This window comes from Schistocerca serialis, chromosome 5 (genome assembly GCF_023864345.2).
Source record: "Schistocerca serialis cubense isolate TAMUIC-IGC-003099 chromosome 5, iqSchSeri2.2, whole genome shotgun sequence".
NCBI classification, from domain to species: domain Eukaryota; kingdom Metazoa; phylum Arthropoda; class Insecta; order Orthoptera; family Acrididae; genus Schistocerca; species Schistocerca serialis.
Window position 1 is genome coordinate 641,515,385 of NC_064642.1, and position 27,421 is coordinate 641,542,805.

Below are 27,421 nucleotides of genomic sequence, written 5' to 3' on the forward strand. Positions count from 1 at the left end.
TGTGGACCGTTACCTACTTCAAGAGGTGGTGTTAAATATGTGTTGGCATTTCTCGATGTGTGTACGAAATACGTAAAGCTATACCCGATAAAGGCGGCTACAGCCAAAGTAATTGTATTAAAACTGATAAGGGATTATCTTCCACATGTTGGTACACCTAAGGCGATCATAACAGACAATGCTAAAATATTCACGGGACTCCGATGGAAGCAGACTTTGTCTCAAGTCGGTGTGAAACATATACTAACATCATTTTACCACCCACAAGGCAATTTGGTTGAGAGGATTTTTAGAGAATTCAATCGATTTATGAGGACGTATTGCCATAATAAGCAAACTGCGTGGGCAAATTATGTGGAAGAGTTTAAGCAGATATACACTAACATGCCCCACTCCTCAACTGGATATACACCTTGTGAATTGATGTTCGGAGCAAAAGAGGAAAACTTCTGGACTGACCATATCCCCAAAACTCAGGAAACTGAGATGCCTTGGGAAGAAAAAATAAGACAAGCTATCATAAATATGACGAAAAAGGCTGATCAAAGAAAACAACGATATGACAAATTAATCAAAAGGGTACAGACATACCATGTCGGAGAGAAGGTACTAGTTAAACGACATACCAAATCATCCGTAATAAAGAAAAGTATAAAGAAATGGGAGTTACTATATACTGGACCATACATTATCCTACAAATTCCGAATCCGGGGGCTTATCTGTTAGCATACCCGGGATCGAACAAAATAAAAGGGTTATTTTCTCATAACGACTTAAAAAAGCATAATGAAGATCAGAAGATAGGGAGGAATGGTGTTCCGAGTGACAGAAATGAACGCTCGTAAAAAACATAACAATAAACTGTGTGTGTAGTGATAGAAACCTTTAAATTGAAATAGTTAATCAGTGACGTAGAGTATAGAAATAGTGACTAACTATTATTATCGAGTGTTGTAAAGAAGATAGTGGAGATAGGCTTCACCTGTGGTTTGGGTGAACATAGAACTTTAGCATTGCTAATGTCATCAAGAATGATTAAGGATCTAACTGACCTTCAAGAAGAATGAAATGTTTCCTGCAAATGACGCGGAATAATCAAAAGAGGTTCCGAGTGAATATTCGTATATAATCTCATGTGAACGCTTACATGTGTAAACGTGTGAAGAGATGTGTTGTGGTAGTGAATCGTGAGCGACGGTTAACGCCGCAAAGATAATTTCCCGCGCAAAACAGTTGACGTCGGCGCGAGAATTAAAATCGATATAGACGATACAGATATGCTTTGTAAGAGACTCGCACCAAACGCGAGGATAAACTGATTCATGTTGAACTCTAAAAGGAATAGGTGTTATAATTAGAAGTGAAGAGTTTTTAATTTATTAATGAATGATTAAAGAAAGTAATATTCATAGATTCAGTAGTAATTTAATGGTTCGTGTTCGTTTGGGAATTTTGTGTGAAAAATCCATTTCCATATATGAGCATGGATGAACACCGTATGAATCAGAGAGTAATTGAAAGAAGCGAATCCGCATTCCTCAATGCTAATAACTTTTACATTTCAGCACTCAAGCGAAGAAATATATGTATTTAGAATAAAAAGTTTTGAGTATAGCTAAATTATATGACTTATCAAGGAAATATGGATGATGTCTTGGTATAAAATGAACTACACTTTCCATTATTCGATGATTTGAATCCAAAATCTATAGTAAGTTACATGAACCCTTTAAATTACGAAGAACAAATCAGTGATAGAAAATGTGTTAGAACTTTTGGACTTATAAGCACAAGTGGGGAGGCAAAGTCAAAAGGAGTATTCAAAAGGGAGTAAATCGGATGATGCTTTTGGCAACATCATTAGTTAATGGTTGAATTCCTTGAAGTACGTCGTAACAAAAAGGATCCATGAAGCCATAAGGATTTTGCTTTCAAAAAGGAGAATCTTGGACGGTGCAACCTAATCAGTTCTCTTACAGAAAGAGTTTTCCTTTTGGTCATTGCTAATTCTTTTGAAATGAATGTTGCATGTGAATTCGAGTATCCCTGTTCCTTCTACTCTTCCCATTGTGGGCCGCGTAGAAGGTCAACTACAGAGGGGGCCGCGTAGAAGACCGACTACAAATGTGGGCGTCGGGGACATGCAAGACCCGGGGGAGTTTAGCACAGCAAGATATTGTACCAGGAGCAAGATTGTAAAACGAGAATTCACGTTATTTATTGTAAAACGTTTTTTTTGCTAGAGGCACAAACCACTCTTCTCCAAATCGTGATACAAATTGATCCCTGTCTTTCCTTTAGAGATCTATTTCAAAATTATATATTTTTTTCTTCTATAGGCTTTCCTATCTTCTATGTACCGTAGGCTGGGGGTCTAGGTTTAAGAGGTTTTCCAAGGTTTCCCTGCTTAAGAAAGTTCCCGAATGGGTAGACCCTGACATCAGTTCATGAAAGATCATCTTCCTTGGTTGTGCACAGCAAATATAACACCTAGATGCACGTAAAAGCAATACAGCCGCGGTACCGGTCTCTTCATTTCTTCTGTCTTCAACATTTCTTTTCTTCGTCTGTCTCAAATATAATATTCTTTTTCAGTCGGAGGGCTGACAATCATCACTTCCGGGTTATCCACGCTAATAGATAGCTCGGGAAGTGTGTTCGGTGAATCAAAATTGAGCTCACAAACTTCGCTCGCTGCGAGGGGCATTGTAATCTCCCCACGGAAAATTACCCTCTACCACGCAATAATTAATAATGGTCAACCAAATCATCCACATGTATTTACGTTTGGAAAGTATCTGATCAGATTTTCTAGTAATATATGCGCCGACAGCTCGTCGACGCCAAGGTATTTTTCTAGTACGTTTATTCTTTGGAACAACAGAGGTACAGAAATGTATGCTCCATGGTTATTATAGAGAGAGAGAGGAACAGCTTCGGAAGTATCGGTTGGAAGATTGTCGGATTGCTAAAGGAGATTTATTTACTCTTCTTCGCGCTAAAGCGAGCTAGTAAAGTTTGTGCCGCTACCGTTATACATAAAGAGAAAGAAAAACCTGTAAAAGAAAATTACATGAGACTTGGAACCAACAGAAAACGGAACATGTACGGAAATGGATTCAATATACAATTTTCCTCAGAAATAAGGTTTGTGGCCATTTTATTCTAGAGTGAATGACGAATGAGTTCTCTGTCTGAACCATTGATGATTGTCTGGGCCCTGTAATTAATTGGGAAGTTTCAGCTGTGACGAAGAGAGCCTGCAATCTCTGAGTTTTTTGAAATCGTCCAAAAAGGCTTCGTCCACATCTGAAATTTTAGATCTGTCGTAAACTGAACGAATTGTTCAAACGATCGATTTTCCCAACTGAATGCAGCGCTTAATAATAATAACAAATGTAAAGATCTTTTCTAGCAAGCCAGCCGCTGAATATTAAGACGAAGGGCTCCACCAGAGATTCTACTAGGCTGATTTCACGTAAATAATATATTTAAACTGTACACAGATAAAGGACAGAGAGAGAGAGAGAGAGAGAGAGAGTGAGAGAATTCTCCATTAGCATAATTGTTTCTCTGTCTTTTCACGGATCAGCCTAACTAGAAAACACGAAGCCCTGACGTTATTGTACTGATTTATGTGTGAGAGGGAAAGAGCGATAAAGGCGACAGATACACTTCTGTACAGACAAAACATTACACCAAGTTAGCGGCAAGCTGCATTCACATAGACTTTCATCATTTACAAAAGCAGAGTAGAATTCATTATAACACATTTGAGCATTTTTTTGTGCCGTAACCGGTCATCTCTGTCTCGTGTTCAGAAGACAAGTGTGCTCCCGCACAAAGTGCTCTACCTCTGTTTCCGGTAACGAAAGTTGACGTCACGATCCATGATCAACTTCGTTGAAGAAATCGAAGCACCGCAGGTGTGATTCGAGCCCAAAACCTTCAGTGCTTTACGTATATCGATAGTGATAGGGGAGCTTAGCTTCAACAAATATTTCGTCTGCTGTAGCCTGGCGTAGTACCAATAACTTGAACCTGGTGAAAGCTAGTGATAAATGTCTATTATTGTTTATGTAGCCAACTCTGCCAAATTCTTCTCGGAGTGTGATATCTATTTGCTCTTTTTTTCTATAATATTGTCTATAAATTCACTTTCCTTACATACCCCTTTTGCACATCCCTACCAACTTTAAGCTTTCCCTTCTTTCCTTGCTTTCAGTGCACTTGGTATTCATCCAGCTGCTCTTTTCTCCATAGTTCCCTTTAAACTTCCTACAGCTGGCATCTACATATCCCCTAGTCATGCACGCTATTACAGCGTTGAGCGTGTCCTCTAGTAACACTCGCTTAACCATTTTGCACTTCCTGTCAGTCTCATTTTTTTAAAGTCTATATTCCCATTAGCCTGCTTCATTTCCAGCATTTTTATATTTTCTCCGTTAGTAAATCACATTCAATGTCTCTACGTTAGTGACCAATCTTTTTTCCTACTGGGTCCTCTGCCGCCTTCACTACGTCATCTCACGAAGGTACCCATTTGTCTATTGTTGCCTTCCTTTCATCTTTTCAGCCAATAGTTGCCTAATGCTCCCTTTGGAAGCGCAGTACCCTCTGGAAGATACGGAACACAGCCATACACAGAAGAGTGCCCGTTTGCCTGCTACCCGAGCGCCGCCAAGTCAAGGCAAGGACTATACTGCTCAGCAACATTTAAGGACCAGCAAGACAAAATAAAATACCACATTAACTACTTGGTGGAATTAAATGAGAGCATGTTACCAGAGGTCTCCCAGAGGTGCACACAAAGTTGGAGTGGCGGGAGGTCAGTGTGACTATAGCTCCAATTGTTACGGGCAGCGAGCAGTTACGATGAACTGTTACGGTGTTCTTCATTACTGTATGGCCCTGAGACAACATCTGGATGACTTCACATGGAGGAAACTCATTTGAAACTGGAAGAACAAGAGTGACGAATGAAGCCCAGGGGTTGGTTATCGCCCACAGTATTCTTTCAAGTGCATGGGGAGCGTTCCTGGAGGAGAGAAAGTTGTCGACCAGGGTCAATTACAGCAGGTGCAACAGACATGAGGGGACCACGTCAAACAGCAGAAGCTACTGCAACCACATGTAACAAGACTATAAAGGACGCAATGTCACGCTCCATAGTGGCACGGCGTCTGAATGTGGGTAGTCTCTTCGCCCAACGAACAGAACGTTGTGTTCCGTTGAGACCTGCTCATAAATGGCACCAAAGCGATGGTGCAAATGGCACAGGGACTGCTCCAACAAGTTGCGGGGTCACATGCTCTTTGCGAATGAGAGCAGATTCAGTATGAGTAGTAATTCTGAACGAATCCGTGTATGGTGAGAGATGGCGGCACGTGATGCACCTAGGGACATTAGTGTACATGATCTGTTGATGATCCAGATGTTATGGCGTGGAGAGACATAATGTTACATGGATGTACAGATCTCCAAATATTTGAACACGGTACACTTACCCCTCAGCGTTATTGTGACACTGTAGTCCTTCATCACGTACACCTTTTCAGTGTTGTAATCGGGTCTGGCTTCATTTTTCTGGAAGACAATGCGTGACGTCGTCGACGACTTCACCAAACAGGGAAGGTGGAGGAGCTCTTCTGACTTGAGGACATCCGGTGAATGGACTGACTGTCCGTTCCCCCGACTTCAATCCCAACGAGCGAATGTTGGATTCGATGTGAAGACGTATTGCAGCACGTCTATATCACCAGCGACCATCGGTCGCCCTGGGGGAGGAATAGAACGCCCTCCCACAAGAACTGCTTAGCAATCTTGTGGGTGGTTGGGAGGACGCTGCAGAGCAGATCTGTGGTGATCACATATCCTGTTAACGACCGTGTCTCACTTTTGTAATGCCCAGACTACCATCATAATCACTGAATAAATGTGTCATTTCTGTTCATCTCATTGTGCACTTCTTTCAGTAACCTTCTGTACTATCCTAGATCAGTTCTTTCTGTACATGATCCTGGTTTCATGGAGCTACGTTACTTGACAATGAAACGTAATGCAAAAGTTACTTTCCTCCTTAAGTTTTGAACTCATATATTTTATACATCCACCATACGTCAAGCAAATACACTACTGGCCATTAAAATTGCTACACCACGAAGATGATATGCTACAGACGCGAAATTTAACCGACAGGAAGAAGATGCTGTGATATGCAAATGATTAGCTTTTCAGAGCATTCACACAAGGTTGGCGCCGGTGGCGATACCTACAACGTGCTGACATGAGGAATGTTTCCATCCGATTTCTCATACACAAACAGCAGCTGACGGCGTTGCCTGGTGAAACGTTGTTGTGATGCCTCGTGTAAGGAGGAGAAATGCGTACCATCACGTTTCCGACTTTGATAAAGGTCGGATTGTAGCCTATCGAGATTGCGGTTTATCGTATCGCGACATTGCTGCTCGCGTTGGTCGAGATCTAATGACTGTTAGCAGAATATGGAATCGGTGGGTTCAAGAGGGTAATACGGAACGCCGTGCTGGATCCTAACGGCTTCGTATCACTAACAGTCGAGACGACAGGCATCTTATCCGCATGGCTATAACGGATCGTGCAGCCACGTCTCGATCCCTTAGTCAACAGATGAGGACGTTTGCAAGACAACAACCATGTGCACGAACAGTTCGACGACGTTTGCAGCAGCATGGACTATCAGCTGGGAGACCGTGGCTGCGGTTACCCTTGACGCTGCATCACAGACAGGAGCGCCTGCGATGGTATACTCGACGACGACCCTGGGTGCACGAATGGCAAAACGTCATTTTTTCGCATGAATCCAGGTTCTGTTTACAGCATGATGGTGGTCGCATCCGTGTTTGGCGACATTGCGGTGAACGTACATTGGAAACGTGTATTCGTCATCGCCATACTGGCGTATCACCCGGCGTGACGGTATAGGGTGCCATTGGTTACACGTCTCGGTCACCTCTTGTTCACTTTGACGGCACTTTCAACAGTGGACGTTACGTTTCAGATGTGTTACGACCCGTGGCGCTACCCTTCGTTCGATTGCTGCGAAACCCTACATTTCAGCAGGATAATGCACGACCGCATATTGCAGGTCCTGTACGGGCCTTTCTGGATACAGAAAATGTTTGACTGCTGTCCTGGCCAGCACATTCTCCAGATCTCTCACCAATTGAAAACGTCTGGTCAATGGTGGCCGAGCAACTGGCTCGTCACAATACGCCAGTCACTACTCTTGATGAACTGTGGTATCGTGTTGAAGCTGCATAGGCAGCTGTACCTGTACATACCATCCAAGCTCTGACTCAATGCCCAGGCGTATCAAGTCCATTATTATGGCCAGAGGTGGTTGTTCTGGGTACTGATTCCGTGCAAGTGTAATCACATGTCAGTTCTAGTATAATATATTTGTCCAATGAATACCCGTTTATCATTTGCATTTCTTCTTGGTGTAGCTATTTTAATGGCCAGTAGTGTAGTTTCTAAGTGGACATTCATCCACCAAAGCAGATGTATCCGGAAACTTGGCGCCACTCAGCTGTTAGAACTGCACAGTATTAGCAGCAGTACCCCTAGACAGCATCAGGATTCATCCAGAATCACCGCCAAGAAGAGTCCAACTGGACAGAGTACATAGGGTGGTAGTTATAGCTGACTGGATTCAGGAGCTGACCAGTGTCAAAGACAGATCAGTGCAAATGAACACTGAACTATTGCCCTGCTGTATCTTCATACGACATTGTAGTATTACAATGTTCCTATTAATAAATTGTTGTAAATTGTTTGCTAGCTGTTGCCTAGCCCTACCTGGCCCTGTTACAAAGCTATCTCATAACAGCAAGTACTTTTGATAGTACGGGTTCTCTTCCTGACAGATTTAATTGCTTGACGACAACAATATTTGATGAATACGACTGAAACTGATTGTTTTCTTTTTCAGTTTATCCACGTCCCATCTCTTTAATTTGTACCGCCGGCCGGTGTGGCCGTGCGGTTCTGGCGCTGCAGTCCGGAACCGCGGGACTGCTACGGTCGCAGGTTCGAATCCTGCCTCGGGCATGGGTGTGTGTGATATCCTTAGGTTAGTTAGGTTTAAGTAGTTCTAAGTTCTAGGGGACTTATGACCTAAGATGTTGAGTCCCATAGTGCTCAGAGCCATTTGAACCATTTCTAATTTATACCTTTCTGCATTTTCTTCGGTTTTAATCTGAACTGACAACAAAACTGATCGGGACGACAGCTCTACATCGTCAGGTGGTGACTGGCCGTTGCTGTTGGCAGCCAGCAGCTGCCGGTTTCCACAATGCGACGATCTTCTTGTGGACAAAGTCTCCATAAGAAGACTGTTATGGTGTGGATACTGGAAGTTGTTGCTTGGCAACAATAACCTTTTGCTACTGCCTGAGAATGCTAGCAGTTGCCTCGAGAAAATATTATGGTTAATTCGAAACAGAGTGCAGCACCAGTTACAATATCATTTTTTAAATACCACGGCAGGTTTCCGCCGCCAGAGCCATTTTCAAGTGATTATCGACAAAATATAAACAAGATATTGAATACATAGCAGGAGAAAGTACCAATAAACATCATTAAGACAAGACAGTGAAGAATGAATTAAATTATATAAAGTAGATTATGCTGTGTCGCAATTCGTGTACATTTAAGAACATAAGGTAAATAACGTACGAATTTTCTGTCCTAATGTAATGGAGGTAAACATATGGTAAGACATATGAAAAGTCACTGCTTACATAGAGGAGGAAAGGGTTATAGGGAGTGTTTTTGAAGGCGGGGAAGGTAGACAAAAAAAAATGGTTCAAATGGCTCTGAGCACTATGGGACTCAACTGCTGAGGTCATTAGTCCCCTAGAACTTAGAACTAGTTAAACCTAACTAACCTAAGGACATCACAAACATCCATGCCCGAGGCAGGATTCGAACCTGCGACCGTAGCGGTCTTGCGGTTCCAGACTGCAGCGCCTTTAACCGCACGGCCACTTCGGCCGGCGAAGGTAGACAGGACGAAGCAAATATTAAAGTATTAAATAATGTTAATAAAATTAATAACAATAAATATTATTCTTAATATTAAAACACATCAACAGAAAGCTTAGAAAGTGAAACAGAATAAAGAAATACCTAGCACTTAAAACATTTTCAGAGATACGTAAGAGACGAGATCGTAAAAATAAGTCACATGAGAAAAGTGAAGGCCAGGGATGATCCATACAGATCTTCGACGGATGAATCGTCAAGGATGGAAAGTGTGACATCCCTTCCCTCCTTCTTCACTCGCCGGGAAGAGACGCGACTCGTAACGGTGTTCGTCCCCGTCGGTGTGACGTGGAACAGCACCTGTAACCCTCGTAAGAACACATCTCCTCGCGTGGTTTAGAAATATTCTGTTATCTGTCCGCAACAGTCTTCTCACTTTGTGCGAACTGGTAAACTGAAATAGTTTATTTTTATTTTTATGCGCGGTTAGTTCCGTGATGAAATAAAATCTTCACTCTTGATTCCATCACTACGGCCGTTTTTCACATCATACAAAGCGGGGATGAAAATTTGCTGTCTACTATTCCGTTGCTATGTCCAATTTTTTTTTTAAGTACGCCGTGATACTGGATTACACTAATCACTCTTCACTGTCCGTTATTCACGTACTCACTTAGTCACTTAAAATGTTTAAAGAGACATTCAACGTGTATTAATACACATTATATTGTCGGTTTAATGAGTTAGGCTACACGTAAGATTTACCTTTTGATTCAGATTTTATTGTTCTTTCTGTAATTAATTGTTTGTCCCTACAATTCAAGATTAACTTCTGTTCAGTTCAGTAATCGTGACGCTGACGACAACTTTCGACCAATCGGCGTATTTGTCTTTCTTCGCGTCTTCGTTTTATTGTGTCTACAGTTGATCCATTGGTCTCGAAGTTTGTGACTGTTCATCAGTGCGAGGGCTAAGTCCGATAAATCAATATCACTCAATCGAAGTCTAACACTCGTCTTACTATACCGTCGCGTTGAGAACGGTAAAGAGAAACTTTCATCAGTCGAATGACTGAGCAATACTTCAGTCTCTACCTCGCGAATTATCAAACTTCCAAAACTGAAACAATCTAATAGCGTTTGCGTCCAGACAGCTATCGCAAAAGTGCTCTAGAGCGACTCAAGAGCAACTAACAACACTTCCATATCCGAGTTGCATTGTAGTCGCACTGAATTTCCTATTCGATGCGGCTACAACTGTCTTCCATGGTAACTGTTATCTTTGACCGAATTACTTTCTTGGATTTAACGTTCGTTCATATTATTTTGCATTTATTCTATTGATGTTTGATGAAGAATCTATGATAATCCTTTCATCTCCCTTTTTTGTATGCTATCCTCAGTATTCGAATAATATAGGTGTTAATCAAAATATTACCAGTGTAGATTTTATCGTCAATAGTTGAAGCCACTGTCCCTACTTTAAGTTTCCACAAAGTTTGTTAATTGGGGTTTTCCGTCCTTGGGGCTTTACAAAAGCCAGCAATGACAGACAAGTGAAGTCAAGAAATCTTTCTCTGTACATGAGCAATACATTTACGCCTGAGTATGGAGTGGGGCATGTTGTTTACAGTGAGTGAGTCTACAAGTACTGTGTAAGATGTTATGAGAAAGTTTTTTAGAACAGTCCCGCAGTCTTTTATAAGTTCATATAAATTCTGATGAGAGATCCATCCTCGACCTGAATAATTAATTGAAATTGGAGAAATGAGTTGATATGAAATGTACGAGCGATTGTCAGCTTCCATAGTAAACAGAACTGCATGCTAGTTGGAAATAAGGGAATTTTTTTGAAGGCACACTGGCCGACTAGGGCGCGGAACTGAACACTGGAACAGTCAGGAACCCTGCTAAGCTCCTCTTAGAAGGCTAACGAGGAGAGGTGGTCATTGCCATGTTCCCTTGTGACACCATGTGACGCAAATGATTTACGAGATGGAATGAAGAAGAATTTTTGTTGAAAGTGTTGTCAGCCGAACACAGAAAGCCGACTTTTGGGACTGACGCTGAAGATTGGTATCTTGCAGGTGAAAAAGAGAAACCCAAGTTAGGCCTTTGAAAACTGAGACACTGCTGAATGTGTAGCTCTTACAAAAAGCATTGTTTAAGGATGTAAAATTTATGGACAATAGCTCATCTAAAATTTTCCCAAAGAGACAGAGAAGCACAACAGTGATGATGGAAACCTGCCTCACTGGTCGAGGAGAGTGACAGGAACAACGAGATGAATGTAAGGACGGAGATCAGCCAAGTAAAACACAGCCCGCAGAAGGGGAACCGAGCTGTCAGAAGATTCAGAGCCCAGGCAATCGAATTAAGCACATAGTAGAAAACGTGGGAAAGTGGAGTTTCCTTGTCTGGTGCTTTCACTCAGAAATCACTCGTCACTCATCTCATTGCCTTCATCTCTGAGAGTGTTGTATTGGATCACTGCAGCTACCACTCCATCTTTGTCAGGTTTGGCCATCAGTTGACCTAATGTGTTTGTCGGAATTAGAAAATTTCGAACCATTCAACACTTAGCCGCTGGGGAGTTCTGCTGGCACTGCCACTGATTGAGGTCACAATATTTCAGTCACCGACAGCTGCATTTGATGAGACCAAGTCGCTACTGCCTGAGATGTAGGGAATTTCAAGTCAATTCACAGTTTTACAATTTTAGAGCCTCACTCTGAAGATTTGCCTTGCCTGAACAGTTTGCCTCCAGAATCGACAACAGATGTGACGTGTTACCTTCAGTAGTTCCAAGTATTATTTTGTGTAGTTCTATTCTACATTAACCAATCTCATGACAAAGTACTTGCACAATTATTCTGTTTTCACCTCACCGTCGTGATAGATTTGTCAGATTTTCGATTCCACAGTTTGCCTTCATTAAGTGTTTATTAAGAAGTTATCACAGATTGCCAGTATTAAATGTTATTAAAATTTGTCACACAACGCCATTTTTGTGTATGAATGTTAATTGTCAATGAGAGTATTTTAACATCATTTGACTTAATTGTTAATTTTCTCACTTTTGATCTGGAAATGAACCCCAGTGATTAGAATAATCGTATAACTTGTTTTATCGACTCCTCCAAACCAAGAAATATTAGAAAAGATAAGTAAGTGAGGTAGACTCACTGACATTTCGACATGTGTGTTGGATTGATGAGTATCAAGGAAAACTATGATTTCACATGTTCCTCTACCCATTAAGAATTTTATTCTTATTACGATGCACAATATTATACACTTCCATATGTTTACCTTTCTACATTTAATGCAAATTCATAAGATTATTTTCAATATTAATAGTCCCTCTATTGTTCGGCGCAAACCAAAGGTGGTTTTATCAACTGCGTTTTATCTCCATATTTCCGTTATGTTATTTCATCTTTGACGTTTCTTCCTGTTTGCACGATGTAACAAGCTTCACAGACAATAAACTGGATTTTATACATACCCGCAGTTTCAAACTTGTTTTTCTTAGTTTTAATATTACATACAAGTAACTGATCTAGTGCGTTAGTGATCTTGAAAGTAGTTTGTGGAATCATCCACTGAGCTTCTACAAGTCATTACCATAAAAGGGAAACAAGATAAATTTTAAACATTCTACAGGATCATCACTCTGCTTGTCAGCTATTTCTGAAGAAGCTGATATTTGGAATTATATATCTCATCAACTACAGGCTAACGAAATTCTTTTTTTGGGTGCAAAATGGCACGAGCACAAACAGGATTGGTGCTCCATGTAACCAGCAACCTTTCATCTCTACCGCTGATTATTTAGAAGGTGCTCTGAATTGTGCCTTCAGAAAATGGACACTCGTTTGAAACACAGTGAAATGAACGATCCACCACCAGAATGTCCATTTAAACACAACCAGACATTACAGCATGTTTCACCCACCGCTGAAGCTTTGAACGTTGCTAGCTTCCTAGCAAAAATTAATAAAAATGTGAGTTGATATGATTTTTATACAGTTGGTTTAAATACGTTAGCTGCAAAATACGCAAAAAATGTTCCATTTAAAAAGATTTCAGCTCGTTGCTGTAACTGCCTGGAAAAATAGCTAAAATATGTTGATAACTCTGCAGAGAGAATAACGTTTCATACATTTACCTGTCCGAATAAATTTTTCTTTCAATTTACGTTACAAGGAAAAAAGCCTTATCTGAACCACCCAGTCTGTGTCATCAGAGAGACGTGTGGCGATTAGTACTTCGTTTTGAACTGTGTCGAGTTTACCATTCATTACTTTGTGAGACGAAGGGTTTCGTGATCGCCAGTCCCTTGTCCCTCCCCCTTGAATGCAGATTACTGTTACACAGCATGTCAATTGCCTTTATAAATGCACCACTTGCAACGGCGATTAAAAAAGCGTGTTTCACGTTGCGTGATTGAAGTAAACTGGTCCACACACGTAGAGGTACTTTGCCGCTAACTGCATATTGTAATTTTTTTTCACCACCACCCCGCCGGACAAGCGCGAGGAAGTTTTTATCCACGCCTACGCTGAATACGTAGTACGCTCACAACGAGTAGTTCACAAAGAGAAGTGGCTTGTGAAGTTAAGAAAAATTGCAAACGGAACACGAGTGGCCGTTGTTTTATTTATGGCCGGGTGGGCAGTGTATAAAGGCCAGCCGAACAAAGGATACTCGTATGAGCGGGCCGTTAGCAGAATAAAAGCGCACACCGCTGTTTGTGGCGTTTAAATATGGCGACCACGCACCACATTCAATTTGCTGAAAGCGGAAAGAAATATGATGCGCTGCCGCGAGCTCTCCTCGTGGAGCCCCCTCGTTCATTGTTACGGCCGCTAACAATATGCGCCCTAATTTGTTTGAATTTGATTCTGTTACGACACCACGCGTTTATCACGTATCCAATAGCGACTCGCGAATACGCGGAAATCGGGGTACCCCAATCCTGAAAACCTTCTCACATGTTCAGTAGTTCTGTAATGTAGTGCAGAACAATTTACATCGGATTTCATTTTCAGCGGTGGTGTACATTTAGATCTCGGATTTTCAGCATGCCAGTTGATTGTAACACTAGCGTAAACGAGAAACTAGGTCGGATTAGATTTCCGGTGACTGTTTAGGGCAAAACCCCACTTCCTTAAAGACTGGAACTCCCACGCATAAAACAGCTTCAAACATCTAGGTAGTCGTAATTCGCTCTCCGTTTTAAGCAAAGACTAGTTTTTCACGCATCTCAAAGTATATGACAGTTATCCCACTTTCGCAGGATTCCTAAACTGCGAGAGGCGTTGAATAAGTAATGCAACACATTTTTACAGAATATTCCGTCTGTCCTTGAGAGAACATAGACAATTTACTAACTTGAAGACGCAGTATTAATGTTCCTCAATCAAATTTGTTTAATATTCGTTATGAACCGGCTTTCGGCTTCTTGGGCCATCGTCAGATAACTTCATGTTGAACAGATAGCCCACACAACTTCGGCGAGAATTCATAGCGGTACGCAGACTGCTGTATAAAGATATGTAACATTTCATGACTGTATCGACAGAAAACACAGGGATAACGTAATACCTAAAGAGACTCTGAACAAATCAATCTTATATTACAGTGTATTCAAGTATTAAAACTATATGATTGTCCAAGCCAAAGACGTTGAACAAGTAAGTAATGGCACAGGCTACTATGTGTAATATTATTGGATTTCAGCTAATTTGCATGTGAGATATTTGTCATTAAAGAAAAGGACAGCCAACGAGCTGTAGTTTTTAAAGATGCTAAGCATCACAGCGCGAGAGTAAAGAGATGAATTTTTTTTTTAATGTGCGCCTATACCAAAACGCGCGTCCAGCGTTTAAATACTCTAAATAAATGCTCTGACCCGCTGGGCGCAGATATTTAAAATCAATGTCGCAGCGCTTGATAGCAAGAAGCTGCGAAACAGAAGAAAGAACAATCTATCTTTTGTTAAGAAATATTCTAAAGACTTCATTATGCCTTGTACTTTTGGTCGCCGACATGTTAAGACGTACTACATAGCATTGCTACAAGTTGTATTTTTATTTTGTCTAAAAACTATGTGAAACGACGAACAAACAATTCGGTAACTCGGGTGTGGATACAATGTATTTCGCACACGCAAGGACATTAAATTTTAAGAAGGAACGGACTGACAAAGCAGTGATTATTGGACTGTGCGATTTACAAAAGAGATATCAGATGTAAGTCATGCATTTATTGTGTATTTGTCAACGTGTAGAAGTTTAAAGGCAATTTGTTCAAAATATATTAATATTTTACGATGCAGTAATTTTTTTCTTATTCTTTTCTTTCACTAACCGAAAATGACGTTCAAATTGTATATGAGCTTTGTTACAGGTTCGCTCTTTATCGCGGTGTCTCGATTGTATTTGGGAGACCACTAATGTGTTCAACTTCCGATCTGTTAATCTTTCTCTTATGAAATTCCAGTAATTTGCTTTCATTTTCATTTTTATACTCAAATAGGTCCCTTCGGTATTTTCATCGAAGATTCTGATTACGTGAAGGCAATCCGGGTCAAAAGATCAATTATTCGCGTAATCAATCCGTACGTCTCCTGAACAAAATCGAGAAGCGACGCATCGGTGATCAATTATAAATCTCTCTCTCTTTTAAAGTCGTACTAAAAAACGGCCACACAGGATAGCCGTAAGCACGCAATCTAGCGTTAGATTGCATTTTGTCAGTAAATATTTCCAACCAACAGTTACAGCATCACTATTATTAATAAGCAAGTTCCTCACGTCGGATATGTCATGTGGTCTACGTGGTGAATATGACGAACAGGCCGAAAAAAGAGGGAGGTGGGGCTGGGGAAGAGGGTAGAAAGTGTATGGAATGTGGGCGTGGAAGTTTATTTTCTAAACATGAGAGAAATAATAACTACCTACTGCTGCATTAATAAGGGCGGAACTGCTTCTGTTGGTTAAGGACCTTGTCAAAATTCTTTGTTTGCTGGTTTGCTGTTTATTAATGGCCAGAATTTCAAATAATATTAGCTTTCTGCCCTTAGTTCCTTTGTGGAAAACAGCACATGAATGACATTCATTCAGGGCATATTTACTAAAGGTGGAATCCTTCGTTTCATACATGAAATGTATTCGCAATTACGAATATGGACAACCGTCAGCTGTATAATGGAATGAAGACAATGGAGGTCTGTGCCGGTCCGGGACTCGAATCCGAATTTCCCTCATATCGCGAGCGGCCGCCTTGCCATTAGGCTATCCGAGGACGACTCAGGTACAATCTCCCATACGTCATGCTCGAATGGCCTAATGGTAAGGCGACCCTTCGTGATAAGCGGGAAAATCTGGGTACGAATCCTGGTCCGGCAGTGTCGTCATTCCATCATACAGTTGATGGCTGTCCATATTCGCAAGTGCGAATACATTTCCTGTATTTCGTAACGGCCGTTGTCGTCGCAGTGCCTTTTGTATCGTACTTTCTCATTTCCTGTATTTCGTAATGGCCGTTGTCGTCGCAGTGCCTGTTGTATCGTACTTTCTTTTCAGTCTCCAACACCTTTCATGCTCAGTAGTTATAGCCCTATCTAACTGACCTACATATAATTTGTCGCACAGATTTCAGTAAATTTTGTAAATTCCACTCTGTTCTAAGGGCTGACTCTTATCTTTGCTGTTAAACCGAAGGTGGGCAACAGTATTCCTAGTGTATAGAGTTCCGAATGAATGTCATTCATATGACGTGAAATGTGATGTTCTCCATAAAGGAACCCGAGGCAGAAAACCAGCTTCAAATTCTGGCCATCAACAAACACCAGTGATGAAACTTCCTGGCAGATTAAAACTGTGTGCCCGGCCGAGACTCGAACTCGGGACCTTTGCCTTTCGCGGGCAAGTGCTGTACCAACTGAGCTACCGAAGCACGACTCACGCCCGGTACTCACAGCTTTACTTCTGCCAGTACCTCGTCTCCTACCTTCCAAACTTTACAGAAGCTCTCCTGCAAACCATGCAGAACTAGCACTCCTGAAAGAAAGGAGAGCTTCTGTAAGGTTTGGAAGGTAGGAGACGAGGTACTGGCAGAAGTAAAGCAGTGAGTCGTGCTTCGGTAGCTCAGTTGGTAGAGCACTTGCCCGCAAAAGGCAAAGGTCCCGAGTTCGAGTCTCGGTCGGGCACACAATTTTAATCTGCCAGGAAGTTTCATATCAGCGCACACTCCGCTGCAGAGTGAAAATCTCATTCTGGAAACATCCCCCAGGCTGTGGCTAAGCCATGTCTCCGCTATATCCTTTCTTTCAGGAGTGCTAGTTCTGTATGGTTCGCAGGAGAGCTTCTGTAAAGTTTGGAAGGTAGGAGACGAGGTACTGGCAGAAGTAAAGCTGTGAGTACCGGGCGCGAGTCGTGCTTCGGTAGCTCAGTTGGTACAGCACTTGCCCGCGAAAGGCAAAGGTCCCGAGTTCGAGTCTCGGTCGGGCACACAGTTCTAATCTGCCAGGAAGTTTCGTATCAGCGCACACTCCGCTGCAGAGTGCAAATCTCATTCTGGAAACACCAGTGATGAACGAACACAGTTCCACTTCAGACTCTCATTAAAGAAGCAACAGCCACTCACTATTTTTCTCACCATTAGTAAATACCTCGTTATAACTGTTCTACATCCCCATCCCACATACTCCTTTCTCCCACAACTCCTCCCTTTTTCAGCCTGTTTCTCACAATCATCAGTTACTCCGTATGACATAGTAGCCTGTGCCATTACTCACTTGTTCAACATTTTTGGCCTAGACATTCATAAAAAGCACTTCGTCTTCAGCCCACGAGTGGCCTACAGGGACCACTCGACCGCCGTGTCATCCTCAGTGGAGGATGCGGATAGGAGGGGCGTGGGGTCAGCACACTGCTCTCCCGGTCGTTATGATGGTATTCTTGACCGAAGCCAGTATTATTCGGTCGAGTAGCTCCTCAATTGGCATCACGAGGCTGAGTGAACCCCGAAAAATGGGAACAGCGCATGGCGGACTGGATGGTCATACATCCAAGTGCCGACCGCTCCCGACAGCGCTTAACTTCGGTGATCTCACCGGAACTGGTATATTCACTGCGACAAGGCCGTAGACGTTCATACAGTTTAAAATTTGAATATATTGTTATATTAGATTTATTTGTTCAGAGTCTCTTTAGGTGTTACATTATTCTCGTGTTTTCTATCAATACAGTCACGAAATGGCATTTATCTTTGTACAGCAAGCCGTCTACAGCTATGAATTCTTGCCGAAGTTGTGAGGACAGTCTGTCTAGTATTAAGTTATACGACGATGGCCTAAGAAGGCAAAAGCTGATTCATAACTAATTATTAAATAAATGTGATTCTTCAGTTTCTCCCGGCGTATTTCTTGCTCGAACAGTCCACGGGTGTACTGCCGGTCCATAGTGTCCAACAGGCACAATATTTCGGCGATCAGACATGTCGCCATCGTCAGGTGCACTAACGAACTGAGCTCCTGAGGGCGGACAACCATCTTAAATCCCCTGCCCTTGTAAGGCGTTCTCTCCGCGGTCCGCGCCCACACCCACACATCGGCGGTCGCTGAGACGCTGGCGTCAGCGTCTGTGGTGGCGTCGGTGTAACTGCCTCGTCCCCCTTGGTCGTCCGTTCGTTTTCTTTGCTGAGCGTCGTTTTAATTCGATTCAGTGCTGGTTCCCATGCCTTGCTGAGCCGCAATCTCGGTTGATGAGTCTGTGGCTGGTACGAATTTCGATAGCCTCTCTAACGACGCTGTCCCAGTATTTAGATGTCTATGCCAAGACCCTGGTATGTTGGTAGTCCATTTCGTGATTTTCGGACAAATAGTACTCTGCGACCATCGACTTGTTGGGGTACCTAAGTCGAGTGTGCCTCTGATGTTCTCGGCAACGATCTTCGATGGTGCGCACTATGTGTCCAATATAAGTCTTTCCACACTGATGCGGAATCTGGTATATACCGGCCTTCCGCAAACCAGCGTCTCAGCGACCGCCGACACGCAGCCGCGGGCGCAAACCGCGGAGAGAACGCCTCGCAGAGGGGGGGGGGGGGGGGGTATTTGAGACGGCCGCCCGCCCTCAGGAGCTCAGTTCGTCAGCGCACCTGACGATGGTGACATGTCTAATCGCCGAATTATTGTGCCCGTTGGACACTACGGACCTGCATTACTAGCGGACAGTTCGAGTATTAAATAAATGTTATTGTGGAACATTAACATCGTGTATTCAAGTTATTAATAGCAACACATTTCTTCTCGATCAATTTCGGCTGAAAAATGTGATATTTGTTATGGGACGTCTTGGAATATTCTCGCTTCAGTCCCTAGGGCCGATTGGTGGCGGCTCCACATGTAGCCTTCAAAATGCCGTGTGCAATGGAGGTGCGGTTCAAGCAGAGAACTGTCATTGAGCTACTTTTCGTGGAAAACAGTGCATCGCAAATATTCATAGGAGTTTGCAGAATGTTATGGAGATCCGGCAGTGATAAAAAGGACCGTGAATCGTCGGGCGAGGTCTGACAAACTTGTCCGATCTCTATCGTGCCGGCGGGCCACACACAGCTGTGACTCCTGGAACGTGCGGACACTCTTACTCGAGGTGATCGGCGGATTACATTGAAAGCTCTTGCTGCACAACTGGCCTCACATAAGTCTCCACCCCGAGAAGAGCTCACAAAGCTTCACTGGACTGTTCTGCCTCATCCACCCTACAGCCCGGATATCGCACCTTCGGACTTCCATCTGTTTGGCCCAATGAATGATGCGCTCTATGGGAAGCGGTACGTGGATGATTGGGAGGTTATTGATACAGCAAGACGTTGGCTGCAACGTTGACCAGTAGAGTGGTACCACACGGGCACACATGCCCTCCCAATAAGATGACGTAAGGCCGCCGCATTGAATGGAGAGTATGGTGAAAAATAGGGTTTTGTAGCCCAAAGCGTGGGGAACAAGAGGTTGTATTGGCATCATGAGTAAAAGCAGCCTTGTTTCAGTGGAAAAAAAAAGTGTTGCATTACTTATCGAACGCCCCTCCCGGCAGGTTCAAATGGCTCTGAGCACTATGGGACTTAACATCTGTGGTCATCAGTCCCCTAGAACTTAGAACTACTTAAACCTAACTAACCTAAGGACATCACACACATCCATGCCCGAGGCAGGATTCGAACCTGCGACCGTAGCAGTCGCGCGGTTCCGGACTGAGCGCCTAGAACCGCTAGACCACCGCGGCCGGCTACTGACGAGGTTCTGCGAATCCATGTTTCTATAGATTCTTTACTAATGCTGTTCCAATACCGGCTGCTGGCACAGTAACATGGTGATCTCAAAGTCAAAAATGTGATCTTTGCGTATACTATAATCTGCCACTGCTGATTTGTCCGTGTGTTCCCGTCATACACACCTAATGTGTTCCTCGCGGTGCTTCGAGATACATCACTGAGTTTGCTAAATGTATTGGCAGCCACCTACATGACACTCTGTTCTGATGTTGCATTTTCCAAGCAGCCTCGCAATTTTGGCTGAGAGCGGCCCAAAGTAAACAAGGAAAGCGACTCGTCTACTTCCTCCTCTTTCCAGTTTGTTACGTCTTTTTTCCCCTTGGACGGTCGTTCTATCTCTGCATCACTACAAACATTTTTACCAATAGTTCTTCCAGGTGTTAAAGCTCGGCTAGGAGACTTTCTACGTCGCTTGACAACCTCGTTAATTGGGGCGTTAGCGACAATACGACGGGAGCACACCCAACACTGTCCAGGAGGTAATACGCATCCGGAATGCCCCTACAGAGATTCGAGGGCAGCCTTCGGTCCGCTCGCCACCCCTACAACAGCACCGTCCCCCTTTCTAGTCACCTGTCGTACAGGACCCATCAGCCCGCAGCCAAGTGGAGGCGGCAAACCACTGTTATAATATTGGGACATCCGCAGGCTTCGCCAGAGTTCACTCTTGTGCTTTCTATGGAAAATTCTGGACTTCCTTAATCAAAGTGACAGCGCCAGATTTCTACGTGGCGGCAACACAATCACTCCTGAGCAGTTTGGCTACGGTCTACAATGCAGCACAATCCATCAATGCCTACGTCTGGTGGAACACAAAAGCCGAGCGAGAGGTAAGAAACAGTACAGGGCCGGTGTTTCTCGACTTCGAGAGAGTTCGGTTGTTTTGGAGGAGGAGACCAGACAGCGAGGTCATCGGTCTCATCGGATTAGGAAAGGACGGGGAAGGAAGTCGGCCGTGCCCTTTCGAAGGAACCATCCAGGCATTTGCTTGGAGCGATTTAGGGAAATCATGGAAAATCTACATCAGGATGGCCGGACACAGGATGACTTCGAGAGAGCATGATGGTCTAATTTATAAACTATACCAGTTATACATTCCAGAACACATGATCAGCATGACTAACTTGTTTCTGACAGGAAGCAAGTACTCTGTCGGGCGCAACAAGCATGTAATTACTATCTGAAATGCTGTGGACGGAGTTCAGCAGGCATCCGTTCTTGGCCTCATATTATACTCCATATATACCAATGAGATGCCAAAATTGACAGGTAGTGAGATAGCGTGGTATAACAATGACGCAGCGGTCTATACGTGCAGAAGCAACCTTAATTCATTGTCAGGAAGCTACAAGAACTTTTAGACAAGATCACATTTTCGTGCAACACCTCGAAGATAAAAGATAAATCAAGAAAATACCGTAACAGTAATGTTCACACTCAAAATAACCCCTAGACCGACAGATTTCTATGATGGTAGAACTGTCGCTTGGAGCAACTCGGCAATCTGGCTTGACGATCAGCCAGATAGACACTTAACTTTTGCTCCATCCTTTCAAAGATGCTCTATGGCTGCGAACCGTGGTACATGGCAGCAGACCTCCATCTGAACAAACCACACTATTTATAAAACAGGATCCTACGCATCATTGCAGACGCAAACCGTTATATGCCCAGCACACTCATTAACGAACTTCTAGGCGAACCATCAGTCCTGACATGCATGACAAGGAAGTCAGGAAACCTCTATGAGAAAGCTTCCATTTCGACCCACCATTTCACTGATGAGTTAGGTACACAGCACCCCGACGCTTTAGACAAACGTCCAGTTTTCACTCTAACCAGACAGTTTGGTGTGTAACAGATAACAGACAAACAGTCGTACATATAATTATCCAGATAAACGAAAGCTGCCATTTTTGTACATCATTCAGCCATACTAAGAGACGGTCAAAGGCTAGTTGAGCTTCTATGGGAGATACCGACTTTGCTAGAAGATAATGAGTACAACACTTTCTTAAACATGACGGTATCTTAACGCCACCACCCGGCTGGAAACTCGATAGCTTTTCATCAGAAGTGTCCACTGGGAAAGTGGACATGTATTAGGTATTTATAAGCAAAGAGTAAAATTGTTTGTTTCCAAGCAAAACATGCTGAATTTTTATGAATCTGTTGTTTGCATTGTGGGGCACCATCTGTTATTGCAAACAATATACAAGAAACGGTGGGTGCAAAAAATTTAACCATCATCATCTGACGTTTATTAGAATTTTTTGAGGCATCGAGCACTCTGTAGCCAAGAAGCTTCCTTCTGATATACATGAGACGTGGAGAAGCCACAACGTCAGCCCTGTCCAGCATCCTGATAGAGAATCGCTAATTAAATTAAATTTACATTTCCGAAGGCAGATTCGGATTTCTTGTAAAATTACGAATCAAATGGCATCAATCACTGGTTGTTCGAGGTATTACTATTAAGTCAGTAATATTAATTCATGAGTAAATGGTATAAAATCAGTTTTTCCCGGGAACCTGAGCCTAACGATGGCCTGCCTGAATAGGGAGCTAGCAACTGGTGGGACCAAAGAAATTTTCAGGACCACAGATTAAATATTATTAATTATGGACAAGATTGCAAAATTCTGAAAAGATTCCGAGCCGTTAGTTTAGAATTTGAATCCACGGCAACTTCAATGTGCAAGGATAAAAGGCTTGCCTGCCTTAGAAGAATTGGTGCTACTTCATTCTCTAAAACTCCTGAACTGGGAGGCCAGACTGTCACTGGTTGGAACAGATTGCAACCACCAATCCCTGTTATATGAATGCATGGTGTCTGTTCTCATGGACATGTCCGAATGAACAGACTCCATGCATTCGTATAATTGATTCGTGAGTCCAAGCTATTACATTGGGACAGATAATCAAAAACCAGACCAACCAGCGGTGGCTAGAGAAACAATCAGTTCACACAACAAGGACAGCTAGCGCACCACCAGTGCTCAACACCGTGGGTTCACATTACATTCAGGAACCAAATCAGCCCACAGAAATGTTGAAGATAAAAATCACGGTGAAAACACGCTTAAACTGCGAGACAATACATCAGAAGGGCATCACACAACCAACGTGTATGCTCTTACCCACTTGACAGAATCAGTCATCAGCAAATCCAGGGGTAATAAAATAGCACACCAGCGGAAAACACTATCCACGCCGCAGGAGACATTCAGTCAGGTCACACAGGACATCCGTAGTACAGTTCAAGCGACTCAGTTCTGCAAGGACCTCTGTCTGGCTGTAATTGCCCCTGCTGCCAACCGATGCAGAATCAACACCCAGCACCGTCCGGAAGAAGGAAACGTTTGCTGCTCATGGGTGTGCATCCCTAACTGCTTGTGAGCTGGAGCCATTCCTCCCAGCTGTGCAAGGGGCCAGCAGAGGGCGCTGCGGCCCAAGCCAAGCACACAACGGAAAGACAGCACAAAGTGGAGACACCCAGTTATCACACGCGATCCACACGACTAACTGGGTTACTCCTTGAAATGGATAAAAATGCAAGAAATTATAACAGCTCGTTAGTAATTAGGAAGCAGGAGTGGGAGGAGTATGAACCTTGTTAGAAAGGCAGTCTGTTACAGTCTGGATGGTAGCACCCCTTCATGTAGCCCCTTGGATCTACATCTACATCTACGTGGTTATTCTGCAATTCACACTTAAGCGCCTGGCAGAGGGTTCATCGAACCATTTTCGTATTACTTCTCTACCATTCCACTCTCGAATGGCGCGTGGGAAAAAGGAACACCTAAATCTTTCCGTTCGATCTCTGATTTCTCTTATTTTATTATGATGATCATTTATCCCTATGTAGGTGGGTGTCAACAAAATATTTTCGCATTCGGAATAGAAAGTTGGTGATTAAAATTTCATAAAAACCGCCTTTGTTTCAGTGACTGCCACCCCAACTCGTGTATCATATCAGTGACATTCTCACCACGATTGAGGGATAGTACTAAACGAGTCGCCCTTTTTGCACTTTTTCGATGTCCTCCGTCAGTCCTACCCGGTAAGGATCCTACATCGCGCAGCAATATTCCAGCAGAGGACGGGCTAGTGTAATGTAGGCAGTCTCTCTAGTGGCTTTGTCGCATCTTCTAAGTGTTCTTCCAACAAAGCGCAGTCTTTGTTTCGCCTTCCCCACAATATTATCTATGTGTTCTTTCCAATTTAAGTTGCTCGTAATTGTAATTCCTAGGTATTTAGTCGTATTGACAGAACTTAAATTTGAGCGATTTATCGTACACCCAAAATTTACCCGATTTCTTTTAGTGCCCGTGTGGATGACCTCGCACTTTTCTTTGTTTAGTGCCAATTGCCACTTTTCGCACCATGCAGAAATTCTCTCTAGATCATTTTTTAATTGGAATTGATCATCTGATGATTTTACTAGACGGTAAATTACAGCGTCGTCTGCAAACAATCTAAGAGGGCTGCTCAGATTATCACCTAGTTCATTCATGTAAATCAGGAACAGCAGAGAGCCTATGACACTACCTTGCAGAACGCCAGATATCACTTCTGTTCTACTCGATGATTTACCATCTATCACTACGAACAGTGACCTCCCTGAGAGGAAATCACGAATCCAGTCACACAACTGAGACGATACTCCAAATGCACGCAATTTGATTAATAGTCGCTTGGGAGGAACGGTATCAAAAGTCTACTGGAAATCTAGGAATATGGAATCGATCTGAGATCCCTTGTCGACAGCACTCATTACTTCATGGCAATAAAGAGCTGTGTTCCACAAGAACGATATTTTCTGAAACTGTGTTGGTTGTGTATCAATAAGTCATTTTCTTTGAGGTGATTCATAATGTCCGAGTACAGTATATGCTCCAAAATCCTACTGCAAATTGTGATTAGCGATCTGGGTCTGTAATTCATTGGGTTACTCCTATTTCCTTTCTTGAATATTGGTGTGACCTGTGCTACTTTCCAGTCTTTAGGAACAAACTTTTCGTTAAGTGAGCGGTTGTATATGATTGCTAAGAGAGGCGCTATTGTGTCTGCATACTCTGAAAGAAACCTGATTGGTATGCTATCTGGACCAGAAGACTTGCTTTACTTAAGTGATTTGAGTTGTTTCACAACACCTAAGATATCTACTTTTATGCCACTCATGCTAACAAATGGTTCAAATGTCTCTGAGCACTATGGGGCTTAACTGCTGAGGTCATCAGTCCCCTAGAACTTAGAACTACTTAAGCCTAACTAACCTAAGGACATCACAAACATCCATGCCCGAGGCAGGATTCGAACCTGCGACCGTAGCGGCCGCGCGGTTCCAGACTGATGCGCCTAGAACCGCTCGGTCACTCCGGCCGGCTCATGCTGACAGCTGTTCTGGTTTCGAATTATGGAATATTTACTTCGTCGGCTGAAGCAAGGGTTATGGTGAAGACTTCAGTGGCATCTGTGGTGGAGACGGTTGATTTCGATATGGTGTCGCCAGCGGATGAGCAAACTTGTAGTGTCTATACTCCAGAGGAGCGACTACATAGGCCACATGACTCCATGATGAGGGTGGCGTGATTTACACTTGGCCAAAGCAGTGGGAATTCACTTCTCTGCTTCTGTTTCCTGAGTGATGAACTAGGTTTGACGTCAGGAAGGGCTGTAAAACATGTCACCCAAAATCAAGTATGGAAAGTAATTCATCCTTGGAGAATGCTAGGACATCCCCTGCAGGCGGCGGGCAAAGGTCACACGTGACCTTAAATCTCCGAGGACTACGAAGTCAGGGATGGGTTCGGTTAAGGGAAGCAGTTCCAAGTAATAGTAGAGACACTGAATTTAGGCGCGATCAGAAAAGTCCCTATTGTTGTTGACCTCGCTAAGGGCCATGATTTTGATGCAAGATGGAACACAGAACAGCAGATACGCTGGATCTTCTCCTCAGCCATCGAGGAATCATACTGGCCGTGATAATAACAAGTTTGTGTACTAAAATACATACAGCAGTTGAAGGCGACATCTCCAGGGCGTGTGATGTCTTCAGACACCTGAGGCCGTGTCAGAAAAACAATGGTTGCATGCCAGCTGCACACTACACCAGCAGCCAGAGTCGCTTGCGTCAGCAGCCATGTGGCTTAAGCAGCGCCAGCAACGCGCCAACAGCCTAACGTGCGGAAGCAGAGAATGCCAGAAGCCAGTGATAGCGGATCAGGAACGAGGCGCTGTCACGCAAGGTTGGTGAACGAAGAACTGCTGGATGGTGCCCTGGAATCAGCGAAGTCAACCAGCAATAGGCCCACAGATGGAAAGCATTAGTTGAGCTGGATGACCCTCAGTGGGTTGACCAGTGGTGATCTCAGGATAGTCTGCTGTCGATGACACATACCGCACGGCCGGAGTGAGAAGTATTTGCGGCAACCCATCCCGGCCCTGTTGTGACAGGATCTCACTTTTGACAATGTAGACCACTGAAGCGGTGAAGTGTCAGGCTACAGACACGGTGTACGCCAGGTAACACTGCAGCAGCCTGACCATCGTACTGTGCTATGTCGACAATGTACCAACCCCTGCAGCAGCAGCAGCAGGGCTAGACGTGTAGTTATTGGCGTGCTCCAGTGCCTGAACGCAAGAATTTCGTCACGTCAGCTCAGCACCTTTCCAGCTTTAGGCAGTGGGATGCTGTGGTAGCCTTCTGGCTCACCTTGCCGTAAGTTATGGACGTCAGTTTGGAAAGACTGTGACCTAATCATCCTCCTCTCTTTCGAAGATCCCTTCAACTCCCACCACAGACTGGTACTACTGCTGAAAATCACTTAACAATGGTCCGAGACCTAACTGTATTTTATACAATTATACACTTCTTGTTCTAGTTGCTCTTATGCTAATCCTGTTTAATGCTATTTTATCCGAATACGGAAAAAGAGGACACCTAAATCACGTGGACATCCGAAAATTCATAAAATATCTGCCCCATTTGTCAAGTCATCGACAGTACAAATAGTGCCGCATATTTGTTTAACAAAAAACTGAC

At 43.4% G+C, this 27,421-nt stretch overlaps 1 non-coding gene across 1 annotated transcript; it reads left to right on the plus strand.

The window, feature by feature from the left end:
• The first annotated feature begins 17,171 nt into the window (after positions 1 to 17,171).
• Trnal-caa (transfer RNA leucine (anticodon CAA)) lies at positions 17,172 to 17,246 on the plus strand. Its single transcript has one exon. It is a non-coding gene; the product is annotated as a tRNA-Leu (tRNA).
• Positions 17,247 to 27,421: the final 10,175 nt, after the last annotated feature.